Below are 13,383 nucleotides of genomic sequence, written 5' to 3' on the forward strand. Positions count from 1 at the left end.
CTGGGGGAATACCAGGGAAAGGGAGTTAGTGACAAATCAGGGAATGCTCAGAAGAGATTGAGTGGGCCCATCAGGCAAAAAGACCCTAACGTGAATCTAGAGTCAGATATGATGTCTACTGCTGCTGACCAGAGGACGCTTTTGTGCTCCACAACGACCCTTGCATATTCCTCCAGAGATCTGTGCTCTGAGATTTTGTAATGATCCCAAATCCAAATGAACTTGTTTCATTCCAGATGACTAACAAGAGTCCCAGAGCTGAAATACTGCACATGAAATTTTGGACATGACTTTGGGATTGAGCAATTTTACAGTTTCTTTGGATTACTTTCCAAAATGAAAGCCGTCACACACAGCTGATTTATGCATATTAAATTGTACCCTAACAAACATATCTGCAGACACATGTAATAAGCACATTGTTAACAAAGTCACGCAAAACTGGGCTTTAGAAATGTTTTAAGGTCTACAGGAGAGTTTAAAAATTCTGTCTAAATGCAAAGCTATACCATGTCTAGATTTACTACATAAAACTAATACTTCAGTACTGGACATTGCAATACAAGTGTTTTACTCAGATTATTCGATACTTCAAGTTCAGCCTGAACTAAGCTTAATATTTTCCAGTACATTTCACAATGTGCATTAACAACTATTTCCTTTTCATCCTATTGCTGCAGGAGTACAGAAGCAGTGAAGGTATACCATATATTCTTGAGCAAAATACATGAACTAGCACTTTCCATAGTTTCTGACTTGTTACAAAAACGCATCTATTTTAATAACTTGATGTTATATTTTAAATATGTATTGTAAAGCAAAACTTTATATACTGACTGCTTTTTATGTGACTGGGGGCATGTCCACACGGATGCAAGATGGGATCCATTTCATGTTCTTAAGAAAGTGAGCTACGAATATCTGTCATGAATGCGAAATATGTAAGATTTTCCAAAACACACTTGCTTTCTATTTATATCCCTAAGCTGTTCAGAGGGAAATTTTAAGATTTGCTGCAACACCTCAGCTCTACAGAAATGTACCTAATGTAGTGAATACTGTAGGTGATTAGTAACTGCAAGGATGAGCAATCACAACACCAAAGTGCTTCAAGTAAATGTTCTGCCTTCCAATAAACTGAAATTGCCCAGAACTGTAAACATCCTTAAGACAGCTTGCTTTATGACAGCAAAACTATATCCAAAATACTGCTTGAGTCAACATACTAAAATAGCATCTCTTCAAATAATTGTAATTGCCAGTTTACTAAGTGCTAGACAGTCTATGCAGCAACAAATGAATGCAATGAAGCATATAAACTGTGATCAGAGCAAAAGATAAGAAAAGAATGAGAATTACCTTCAGCTTAGATCAAAGAAAAATGGCAATTTTGCTTTTTTTTTTTTTTTTTGTTTGTTTTAGAGGAAAAATATATTCAGATTGTACATCAACAAGGGAAAATTGTACTGTTGTGCACAGATCAGATAAAACAGCAGGGATGGTGCATGCAAGGTAGTGGGAGAATATAGGTGCTCACAGAGCAGAGGGTGACTGCTGTTAATAGGTAGTGCTCTGTGAGAAGTGGCCGGAGAGGACCTCAGTGCCCAGTGAGGATGGGGCCCGGTGGCACCTCGCATTCGCAACTTTGGGGATTGCACAGTTGCTACTGTTCAGCCCCCGATGAAGTGAGTCTCCAGCTGTGCCTAGTGCTAGGTATTTAATAAAGCCTGGTGTTAAAAAAAAAAAAAAAAAAAAAAAGAGAGAGAGAGAGAGAGAGAGAGAAGAAAGAAAATAAAAGAGGCAGCATTCTTTGTGGAAGGCGGTGCTTCAATCTAGAGTACCGCTGCTGCAGCGGGGACAGAGGCTGCTCTGAAACGCGCCGCCAACTGACTGCTCGGCTCGGACCGCCGGACATCGCGCCTCCACCGCCCAGCGCCGCTAACGGCCGCCCTCACGGCCGCCTCGCGCGGGTAACGGCCGCCGCGCGCGGCTAACGGCCGCCCTCACGGCCGCCTCGCGCGGCTAACGGCCGCCGCGCGCCGCTAACGGCCGCCCTCGCGGCCGCCTCGCGCGGCTAACGGCCGCCGCGCGCCGCTAACGGCCGCCCTCGCGGCCGCCTCGCGCCGGTAACGGCCGCCGCGCGCCGCTAACGGCCGCCCTCACGGCCGCCGCGCGCCGCTAACGGCCGCCCTCGCGGCCGCCTCGCGCGGGTAACGGCCGCCGCGCGCCGCTAACGGCCGCCCTCGCGGCCGCCTCGCGCGGGTAACGGCCGCCGCGCGCAGGTAACGGCGCCCTGAGGGCCGCCCGCCGCTCGCGGGTAGCGGCCGCCGCGCGCAGGTAACGGCGCCCTGAGGGCCGCCCGCCGCGCGCGGGTAGCGGCCGCCGCGCGCAGGTAACGGCGCCCTGAGGGCCGCCCGCCGCGCGCGGGTAGCGGCCGCCCTAACGGCCGCCGCGCGCGGGTAGCGGCCGCCCTGAGGGCCGCCGCGCGCGGGTAACGGCCGCCGGCCCGCGGCTGTCAGGCAGGGCCGCCCTCTCCCGGCGCCGCCCCGCCGCGGAGGTCCCGGTGGCCGCCACCCCCCGCCCCGTTTCCCCCGGCCGCGGCACTCACCGGCCGGCGCGGGACCGGCGCCAGGAGCCTCCGGCATGTGCGCGGCGGCGGCGGCGACACCGGCCCGGGCCGGTCCGCGCTCCCCGCCGGGGCCCCTGCTCCGCTCCGCCCCGCCCAGGGACGCGGACACCCCGCGCTGCACGCGGACACACCCCTTGCACACGGACACACTCACACCCCTTGCACACAAACACGCCTCCTCATGGCCACGCGCACGCACTGACTCCCCCCAACGCGCACACCCGCGACACGGTGAGGTGGAGACACCCGCCCCGCACACGCGCACGCACAGACACACTCCCAGGCACGCTGCCCCACGGACACCCGTGCAAACAGCTACCACACACGCACGCTCCGGGGCCAGGGGCACGCAGGTCCCAGGCCTCGGCCGTGCCCCGCGCCGGCGGCCCCGCGGCAGCTCCCGGGGCGCTGGGCCCCGTCAGGGCTCCAGCGCTCCCGTACAGGCAAGAAAAGGGGAAAGCGAGCCCGAGCGTGAGAAAAGAAGGCGATTACCAGAAAAAGTCTGTGAAACCCGAGCTCCGAGCCTCACTGCCTGCCTGGCTCCCGGTAGATGGTAAAGAGCGAGCCGCACTCGGGCAGCGAGAACGCGAGCGGCAGCACTACCGCGTCCGTCCTCGGTTACGGCCGCTGTCATTTTTAGTCTTTGCGTTTTATTTTAACGCAATTTGGTTCTTGCTTTCTCTTATTTTCAACCATTGCTCCCACAAACTGCCACCATACTTAAAAGAATTGGTAATTAAAAAAGTACTTGTCACTATTGCTCCTTCTCTTTTGCGGAGCACTGATAACATTAACTTAATTCCCCTTCTGGCATTTTCCTGATGTGATTACTTTTCACTAGCTTGAACTTTGGAGCAAAGGTGTTTTAGAGACAGACTTTTAAAAGAGCAATTAGAGAAAGCACAAAGTTTGCAGAGAAAATTATCTTTTGAACCTCCACTCCACTTTATCTCCCTTCCAGATGCCTAGGTAGCATCTGTATTTTTTTCTAAAGAGAAAAAAGTGCTGACAAAGTTCACTAAAGTGTCTTGCGTGAACCATGCTAGTCTGTGCCCTATGAAACCCCAAATATCACCAGTTTCTTTTTAAGTGTGTATTCCCCCCCTCGCCAGTCTTCTTTTACTTCACACTTGCTACATTTTTCATATTTTCCAGTACTTCTGCCCAGCACAGACATGCCATACATGCTCGTAGTAAAACCAAGGTTCATACCATTTCCTATGGAGCTCTTGTCAAGGCCCTGTGCACCGTCACAGAGTATACTTGCATTTTTGGAAGAATATGGCAACAGCCGTTGTATGATGTGCTCCACTGACATTAGTGAAACTTGACTAGTATTTTACTCATTGATGATACATTTAAAGGAAAATGCCCATCAGGTGATCAAAGTGATCAGAATTTGTTGTTGTGGTGACGGGAAACTAAACTGAAAAAAATCAGTCTATTAATGATCATAATATGCAATGCTTTTTATTTGCTTTTTTCTTATCTTTTTTGATATTTAACACAAAAACCTGCTTTTTTCTATGATTCTTTCTTCCCTGAATTGTGTTAAATAATGCGTGCATTTCCAAGAACTGTTCATGGACCAGCCCTTAATATGTCAGATGTTGTATAAACCCTCTGCTTTTCTATCAGATGTCTAAACAAAATATTTGTAAGTATTCCTGTTATTTCAAGTGCTTCTGGATTCTACAACGGATCAGAAAGCTGTGCTTTCAGTCCCTTAGGCTAGTGAAGTAGTGTGCATGCTAAGTGCTGTCTTAGGAACGGAGCCCTAAGTATTTTTTTCGCTGTATCTCTCTCAAGTCTGAATGAAGGCACAGTAGCAAAGTGCTCCAGAGGAACATACACATTACTTACGAATCTTCAAGAAAAGTGGTATGTTCCTTGCAATCCGATTCTCACCAAAACCTTCACCCTATACTTGAATGTAATAAAAGAGCCAAAGGACAAGGCCCTACTGGAAATGAAACTATCGAGTGCAGAGAGCAAGACCTGTGCCAACCTGTCTGTGTCATGAGAGCTTCTCAGAGCAAAAGATGATGTCAAGGAAAGTACAGAGTCATCAGTTCCCTGAGAGGAGATGACATGTGTGAGGCTGAAAATGAAGCTTGGGAAAGTACCACCAGTAGACGACATAAGAATGTTCGGTGATCACACGTCAATCTTACGGCGAGTGTCTTTAATACAGCAGGAGTAGCTATAGATTGGTCAGGGAACTGAGAAAATGGTATCCTGACCAAAGAAAGAAGCTGTAACAAAATGCTGTTGTAGTCGTACCATAACCCCTTACCACTGGAGCAAAGTTGTGCCTTCTAAAATCCTCCACTGCTTGGTGCGAACAACAGCAGTGCTGTTCAGTACCTCGAAGCCCACATGATCAAATTCCCAATGTGTGTCACAAAACCGAAAATGACAGATATATTGGAGCTTTTTGCGTATGCACTTCATGCTATACTAGCTACCTCGTGTGGAGCTTACCTGTCTCTTAGGACAGGTCTTTCCTGCCAGTACCAAAGTCCAGTTATTACAGAAGCAGGGCAAGGAGTGCTCAAGTGGGATATGAGAGAAAGGTGTGTGATATTAACACACCTTTTGGTCATTTCTGCAAAATTTTAATTGAGACATATCTGAAAGGAATTTCCATTGGTAGATACGTGTAGTGCATTGAGGTCAAGGCACTTTCTGCTTCACCCTACTCTTCTAATGCAATGAGTTCTGTCAGTAAAAACAGTGAGTGAAAACTATGGACTGTCCTTATATATAGGGAAAATAAAGTGCATGTAAATTACAATAAAATCTGAATGTACACTATCATTGCAATTCATGGTCAAGTTCTAGAGGTGAAAGGTGAAATAATTTATCCAGGATAAACTTACACATAAAAGGAGACTTCTAAAGCTAAACAAAACAAGACAGAAGACTTAGGAATGGCTTATTCAGCCATTGCCTCTCTTGGTTTAAAGGAAGAAATTTGCTGTTAAAAAAATATAAGAAATTTCAAATGCTAAAAAGCTGCTTCTTTTCCAAATGACAATTTCAATGAGAATTATGAAAAGTTGAAGATGATGATGAAAGAAGACTGGAGCCTGGCTAGAAAACAGCCACATGCTAATATTAAAAATATTACTGAAGAAAACAGAATTCAAGCTCAAAAGTGAAATCAGCAGTCGCAGACCTTACATTCTGTGGTTACTTCAAGTCATAGATCTGGAAATAACCATGAGAAAGAGTAATTGTGAAGGAATGGTAGTGAGTCATCAACAGAGAAATGGTAAACGAAGAGTGACAAATCACTGGTGTTAATTACTGAATACTTAAAACATGAAATAGAATGCAAATTTTTCCAAAAATTCTACTGTGCTGTCTTCAATGTTTGGTCAGGAAGGAGAAATGATTGCTTATTTAATGTATTTCCATGGTGGCATTCTCCGAGTTCTTGATTTTACATTGCCTAGTGTGGTTAAAAGCCTTTGCAGTAGTGTTTGTACGCCCATTCTTCAAAACGTTTCCCACAAAATACTTTTCTTTAGTTTTTGTTCAACGTGATTTCCTTTTTTGTTGTATTCACACAATTTTTTCCTGCCTGCTCAGAGGTTCCCAAAGGCTAACAAAAATCAGAGGCTCCAGACTGGCCTCTCTTGCCCAAAAGGAGGGTCACTCCTTCCAGCCTGTTCATTATTACGATTTTTTTTAACTTTCTTTGTCTATTTCTCAATTTGTTACTCTGTTTTTGGTGATGAAATGCTAGAGAGAGGACAATATTCTAGATCTGGTTGTTCTGGGACCTATACAGACAAAGATGTGTGGCAGTTGTGCACTGTTAGATCTCAGTCCGTGCAGTGAGTGCTGTGCTGGTCGTACTGTCAAAAATGTGGTAATGTTTCATTGCAAATTCCTATTTACTTTGTGTTTAAAGATGCTGCCAGCCTCCCTCGTCGATGACTTTCTCCGCAGCAGCGCTGCTGGAGCACAACAGATGAGAACCTCTCCAGTTCTTCCATGCAAAGGCCAAGCTCAGCTGAGCTCTCTGGTTTCACAGGCCAGGAAGGAGGGAAAGACATTCCTCAACAGCAAGACAGCTGATAACTTTGTGGACAGAGGGAAATGGATACATGAGCAGCATCAACACCCCGCGCAGCAGCATTTCCCTGTCAGCAAAGCCAGGTGCAGTAGCTCAGAGAAGGTGGTGTTAATGCAGTGTTGCATATAGGAATCAACAAAAACAAATTGCAGCCTTTCATATTGTTATTTGGAGTTATGATTAGCATAGTGGTTCGGGCATATCACAGACTGGAAGAAGTGGAGTTTTCCTTTAGAGTCTCATTTCAGCCAGTTTCATCCATATCCCAGCCTCTCCTTTCTTCATTAAGCCTCCTGACTGGCTCTCCTGACTGGCCTCCAAATCTGCATATTAGCAATATGTTTCCGCAATCTCTTCATTTAAATGCTGTTATCCAGCAAACTTTTACCAGATCTTTCTTTCAAGGTACCATTCAGGGATCTATTTTCTGGCAGCAGCTCCAGCCTGTGCAGTTCCCATCCTTGTGACAGAGGCTGCCTGCTTCGGTCCTATGGCCTTTCCACTGGGCTGACACCAGTTGCATGGTGGTTCAGAGCAGGGAACCGACTGGCTGAAAAAGAATCATTAACATTTTTTTTGTCTTTTTTTGCCAACTGATATTTTAGCCTGATCATTTCTCTGCTCCGATTTATGATGAGGGCTGGACTCATGTCAGCACAGTGGAAGAGGCAGAAGTGCTAAATATGGTGAAGGAGACACAACTGCTCAGGCTGGCAAACGCAGCACTATGCTGAATGTCAAACCACGGCCTGAACCGCACACAACCTGGTTTCCAGGAATCAGGCTTGGTCTATTCATTTTGGCTGCCTTTCCTGCTGCCATTTTCTTTAGCTTACTGTTCAGTTACTTCCAGCTCTCAGATGGGCACTTCCAGGAAAGCAGGACAGTGGAGTTCTGGTCCGCTGCGCTACAGCAGTACTGAACAAAGCATTATAATCCTAAGTGCGATAGCAAGAGAGTGGGTAATGATTTATTGCATATTTGGGTTTCTTCAATACTCCGGATAGTCTCTGCACTGACTGTATTAGTTTTATATCCTTCTTACTGCCAGTGATTATATTCAATTTGTGTTTATCCAACGAAACCAAACCAATTACATAGTTCTGTAAATACAGTTGCTCTGACTTAGCTCCTGAGTCCACAACGGAACTAAGTAAAACTGAATTCATTTTGGGAATATGACTTCACCAGTGTGATTCTTGACAATCATATGAAAGATGTAGGATATATACCATTATCCTGCATCTTTTAAGAAGTTAAGAATTGTTTGTTTGTTTTTTTAATATTCCTGCAGCAAGATTTTTCTTCTTTTTCAAGGAAAGACTTGGCTAGTTTTGTAAATAGCAGTCTTGAATTCCAGGTTTTATAGTTTGCTTTATTCTCAATGCCTTTAATGTTTGCTTCGATCTTTTATCTTAATCCCACTCCCATTATTTTACAAGGGGTATTTTCATGGGAATTGACTTTGTGAAGCTAACATTCAATGAAGTAAAGGTGCAAAACCACAGCCTGACTTCTCACATCCTCTTCTATGAAATGCAAGTTTAGTTTCAGTCTCTGCTGTTGTGCTCAGTTCTTCCACCCTTTGAATAACTACTCATCTTCCCTCTTAAAGAATTAATTCTCTCAAAGGCTAACAAAAATCAGAGGCTTTACCAAATAGCAAAGGCTGACAAAAATCAGAGGCTATAACATAGCATAATTTTTAGTGAATATTCATATTTTCATTGTGCTACCATTTCACCTGCTCTGTCATTTTTCACTTGCTTTGTTCTCAGGCTGACTTTGCTGATCTAAGCATTTGTTTGCTGCTTTGCTTGTATGTGTTGGTCACAACCTGGGCTTTGATCTTATCATCTCTGCATTCAGAAATCCCCAGAGTTCTACTTCGCAAAACTTTAGTGAAGTTTTTTAATCCAATTTTAATCCCTGCAGCATATTTACCTGTCCCTACATCTATTCCACAATTTGCTGATAACCAAATGTTTATAGATCTTTCAGCACAGCCTGGCAAATGTATGTACAGAATAACACCAAGTAGTACAAGATTGCTCACTCAATTGTCTTCATATCCTTGTATTGTTCCTACTATTGGATGTTACACAGTGCTTTTGGACTGTAGATCCTGAAGCTCTACCAGAAAAAGTAATTATTAGTATGCTGGCTCTGCATATAGAGAAACTGTGGCAAAGTGACTTGTTGAAGGTTATGTGGCCAATTGGTGGCTGAACTGAAACTAAAACCAAGTTCTCCTGTGCTTCATATGCTAAATCAGACTGCCATCTCCTACAGAAGGCATAGTATGGTGGCTGGACAGCTGCATAACTGATGTAGAATTGTAACTAGTGCTGCATATGTAACACATGAATGGTTAATCAAATTTCAAACAAAGTTTTTGAAGGGGAAGATTAACAAGTCACGAAGAGACGGTGCCTCTGGCTAATCTTTTCTGTGTTTAGGATTTGCACTGGCACAAGATCATGCCTGATATACCTTATACTGATGTGATAAGGTGGAGATAAGAGCTAGCACTGAATGACTTTGCTGTTCTCAGAGCCCATGTCAGCTTTGAAGGCACTACTTCCAATTTCTTGTTATTTTTTAATTTGTTTTCTCTTAGTGCTTATATAAAAAGAGTCTTTTTACTGAAGTTATGTTAGACCTGTGAACAGTAATGAGAAACAGCATCACTGTGCATCTTTGTGGGTCAAGAGTTACTGCGCTTTGACGTGTAATTGAATTTAATTTAGATGAGTGGCCAATTGATACAGCTTGCGCTAATATTCCTGTTACTGAGCTGGGGTATATGAATTCTGTGTGTGCCTCTGACTTCCTCTGGCTCAGGGACAGTGGTGCCAGATTAAGGGATGTGGGGTCACCACCTTTGGGCATCCAAAAAGACAGTGCACTGGGCAAAGCTCTCCCACACTGTATTTTGCACTGACTGATTTCTCTGTGTTGCTCATCAGGCATGAAGTGAAAATCTCGTCTTAAAATAATTGCAAATTTCACTGCATGTGATAATGTACAGAGGAGTTTGCAGTCTCATGCACATTGAGTGGTAGTTGCATGTGAGATCAATGTGTTTTGGAGCATGTTATCTGTGGATAGAAGCTTTAGTCAGCCTGTACATCTTTCTGTACATAAAGCCCCTGTTACAATTAAGTTGAAGATCCCATGAAACTCGTAGTCAAACTGATAAATAACCTGGCACTGATAAATCATTGGCAAAAGATGTGGCTACCCACAGTATAACCACATTTTTTAAAAAAAGTTTATAAAATGCTAAAATCGAGAGTTGGAGAACATGAAATATTGAGGGAAGAAGTGAACCCCAAGATGTTAAAATAAATGTACTAAGAATGACATCATGGCTTGATTCAAACAGCCATGATATGATAAAAATACCCATATATTCAAGACTTGCTTACACACATCTAGTTCAATTCCCATCACTTGGGTTGCTGGGTTAAGTCACTGAATACTGCCTGTGATGGAAAGAAGGCACAGACCTGATACAAAGGCTTTTTAAGGTCAAATCTGGCAAAGATGAAAGGCAGGGGCAAAGAGCACATCCAGCAAGTACAATTTGAAATTGAGAACACAATGTAGCATTGTGGGATTGGAGTGGTCTTGAAAATCTTACTTTTGTCACACGCCTGTCAATTCACACAGCAATCCGCTTCACTGGCAGGCAGGAGGAACATCACAAGTATCTTTTCCAGAGCAAAGTGGTCATCTCTTTGGGGAGATAAAAATATAAATGGCTTAGAAAGAAGGGAGAGAGGGGCTGTACTGTATGTTTGTGTCCTTCTTCCATTTTCCCCTAGTAACCTATCCATATTTACCAACTGCATTGATTTACCTATGTAAAGAAGAAAGATTTCATTCAGCCCCAGTGAAATCAATGGAGGTTTTGCTGCTGATTAAGAAAGGATGCCCTGTGAGAGGGGGCCCTGCACTATCATCATGTAACAGGAAAGAAATTATCCTGCTGTTTGCAAAGACGTTTGCAGTTATCCATCCTAGATTGATTTAACATGGCTGGAAATTCAAGCTTCAACCAGCAGGTACTTGAAATGTTAGATCATGCTCTCAGTCTTGTCTTTTTGAAAGGTCAAGCATTTCCATGCAGCAATAAACCTCCCATATGTTCTGATAGTTCTGGCAAATACAGGCAGCTCAAGTCTCAGGATGTGCACTTCAAAAAAAAAAAAAAAAAATGCCTTCCACTGCTCACATTTTGGCTGCTGATAGTACGTGGCTGTTCTTTTACAATTTCCTTCCTGCACAGCAGCAATCACTAATTTTAGACTAGCTTACACATAAGAGTAACATTGCAGGCTTGGAAACAGTTTGCTGCTTATAGAGAACAAACTTATCACATCTTAACAGGTAACTTACTACTCTGTAAAGTTAAGTGACAGATGGCACATATCTTGAATTATTAAAAGGAAAAAGTACAACACACAACTATTTTAGTTGTAGGCATCTAGGAGAAAATGACAAAACTGATCAATTTATGCAACAGCTGTTAGAAAATATCTATATTTTCCATATTGTATGCTTAGAAAAAAAGCATACAATCCCTAGCAAAATTTGGAAGAAAGATTATAATCTCCAAGTTTATACTGAAAAAATATAGTAAGAATAAAGTGGGTAATTCTAGATAGCCAATTACAGATAACTCATTTACACTAGCTGTGGGTTTTAAGTCTTACAAAAAACTATTGAGTCTTGCTCCTACTATTGTACAGATTTTCAACTGGTAACATGTAGTCAGATGAGCCTATTTCCTTTTCATGTGGTGATGATTAATCATTGTTACAAAATATGTTCCCTACAACACATACAGCCAATTCAGTTACACAGAACTGTATACAATATACAAACTCCTTGCTGAGCAGAAGTCACACATACAGGTATATAGTTCAGAGGTTCCTTTGTGCTACTAATTGTAAAAGGAGACTCAAACCTATAGACCAATATGAGCTTTAATGCAACTCCTCTTTCAGAGCACCTCCTGGACGTATTCAAGCATCCCATCCTGGACGTTAAAGGCGATGGGAGTCGCGGGCTCATTGCTGGATGCCAGGCGAGGAGGTAACATGCTGCTTGCCGCAGGTTGCTCAGGGGATCTGCAGCTGGCTCACTAAAGGTGTTCCTCTAGCAGAAGTTTTTCCATGCAGTTTCCACGCACTGCTGCAGATCCCCTCACTAACTTTCCACATCAGGTGGAACAAATACACGTTTTATTTGTGATATTACTGTGGTGCCTGAGAGTCTGGCTCAGGGGCTGCAGAAACGGGCTCATCACCACTGAAGGGGTGGCCCTGGGGTGGCTGGGCGGCCTGCACCCTCCTGTGCTCTACGGCGAGCTCCCTGGGGCAGCTGTGCAGTAAGGGCTGTGCGGTACTGCATTCGTATTCCCTTACCTCATCTTCCTGCAGCTCCAGAATACAAAAAGCCGGCCTTTGCTCTAACCTACGGGGTGGGAAGAAAGGACGGGTAGAACAAACATTATGGAGAGCATTCTTCAATAGGATGCTCAGACATTTTACAGAGTATAGTAAACCTCTTCCATGCTTATATTCCTTAAAAACATTTTAGGTTGTTTCCTTAAAAAAAAGTTTAGATTTCTTAAGTTAAATAAGTACTAGACATGTAATCCAACCTCTCACATTTCCAGTGAGTTAGTGAGTTTCTGGGTGCTTCAGGAACATTTGACGAGACCACCTTTAATGTCCTGGGCAGGCTTTTACACGGTAAGATTTCAAGAGCACTCAGCAGGAAAAAGAATCCTGTATTGCATTGTCTGGTTTTCAGATAAACCCAGGTCCCTGACATGTGCCTAAGAAATACTGTTCCTCTGTGCCATGCCCCACTTCACGCAGATCAGTCAAGCTGAAACTCTGACAGGCTGATATGATATGAGGTGTGAGAAGATGATAAATCTTCAACCCAAAATGAAGAATCTGTCCTGTGGCAAATTTAGACAGATATTTTAAGTCAACAAGATAGACAACACGATGAAGGCTTGTTCTTGTCTGATGTATTTTTTATTACTGAATGGAAGGGAAAATGAAATTTGATTACTTTGTCATACAGCAGAGATTTCTTTCCATGTTCTTGGCATCCACATCTGCTGTATGATATCTAAATAATTTCCAGTGTAGTGTCTGTTCATTGTAAGGGACCCCAAGATATTTTACACACAGCAGTCAAAATATCTAAGAGATCATTTTATCTATCTCTAAATGAAATCAGCTCCAGGCATGAAATGTTGCAAATATTTAACAAGAGAATGATTTAGAATAATAATGCATAATATATATTGTAAAAATCACCTGCTGTGTATTTCAGTTCTTATAGGAATCCAAATTTACATTCTTATGCTTGTGAGAATATGAGCTAAGTTCACAGAATCACAGAATAGTTGAGGTTGGAAGGGACCTCTGGAGACCATCTAGTCCAGCCCGCCTGCAAAAGCAGGGTCACCCAAGTTTAAAATTGCAAACCATTAATGATTTACTGGCCAAAGTGTTTCACTCATCCAAAATTATTTGGAGTCAAATAAGAAGGTGCAATTCCAATTCTGAGGTTTGTTCCAGCTCTGATGTTGCAAATCTCAAAGGGTGATATGTGGTCATAAAATAACACTTTTTTA

This window comes from Rhea pennata, chromosome 8, assembly GCF_028389875.1.
Source record: "Rhea pennata isolate bPtePen1 chromosome 8, bPtePen1.pri, whole genome shotgun sequence".
NCBI classification, from domain to species: Eukaryota; Metazoa; Chordata; class Aves; order Rheiformes; family Rheidae; genus Rhea; species Rhea pennata.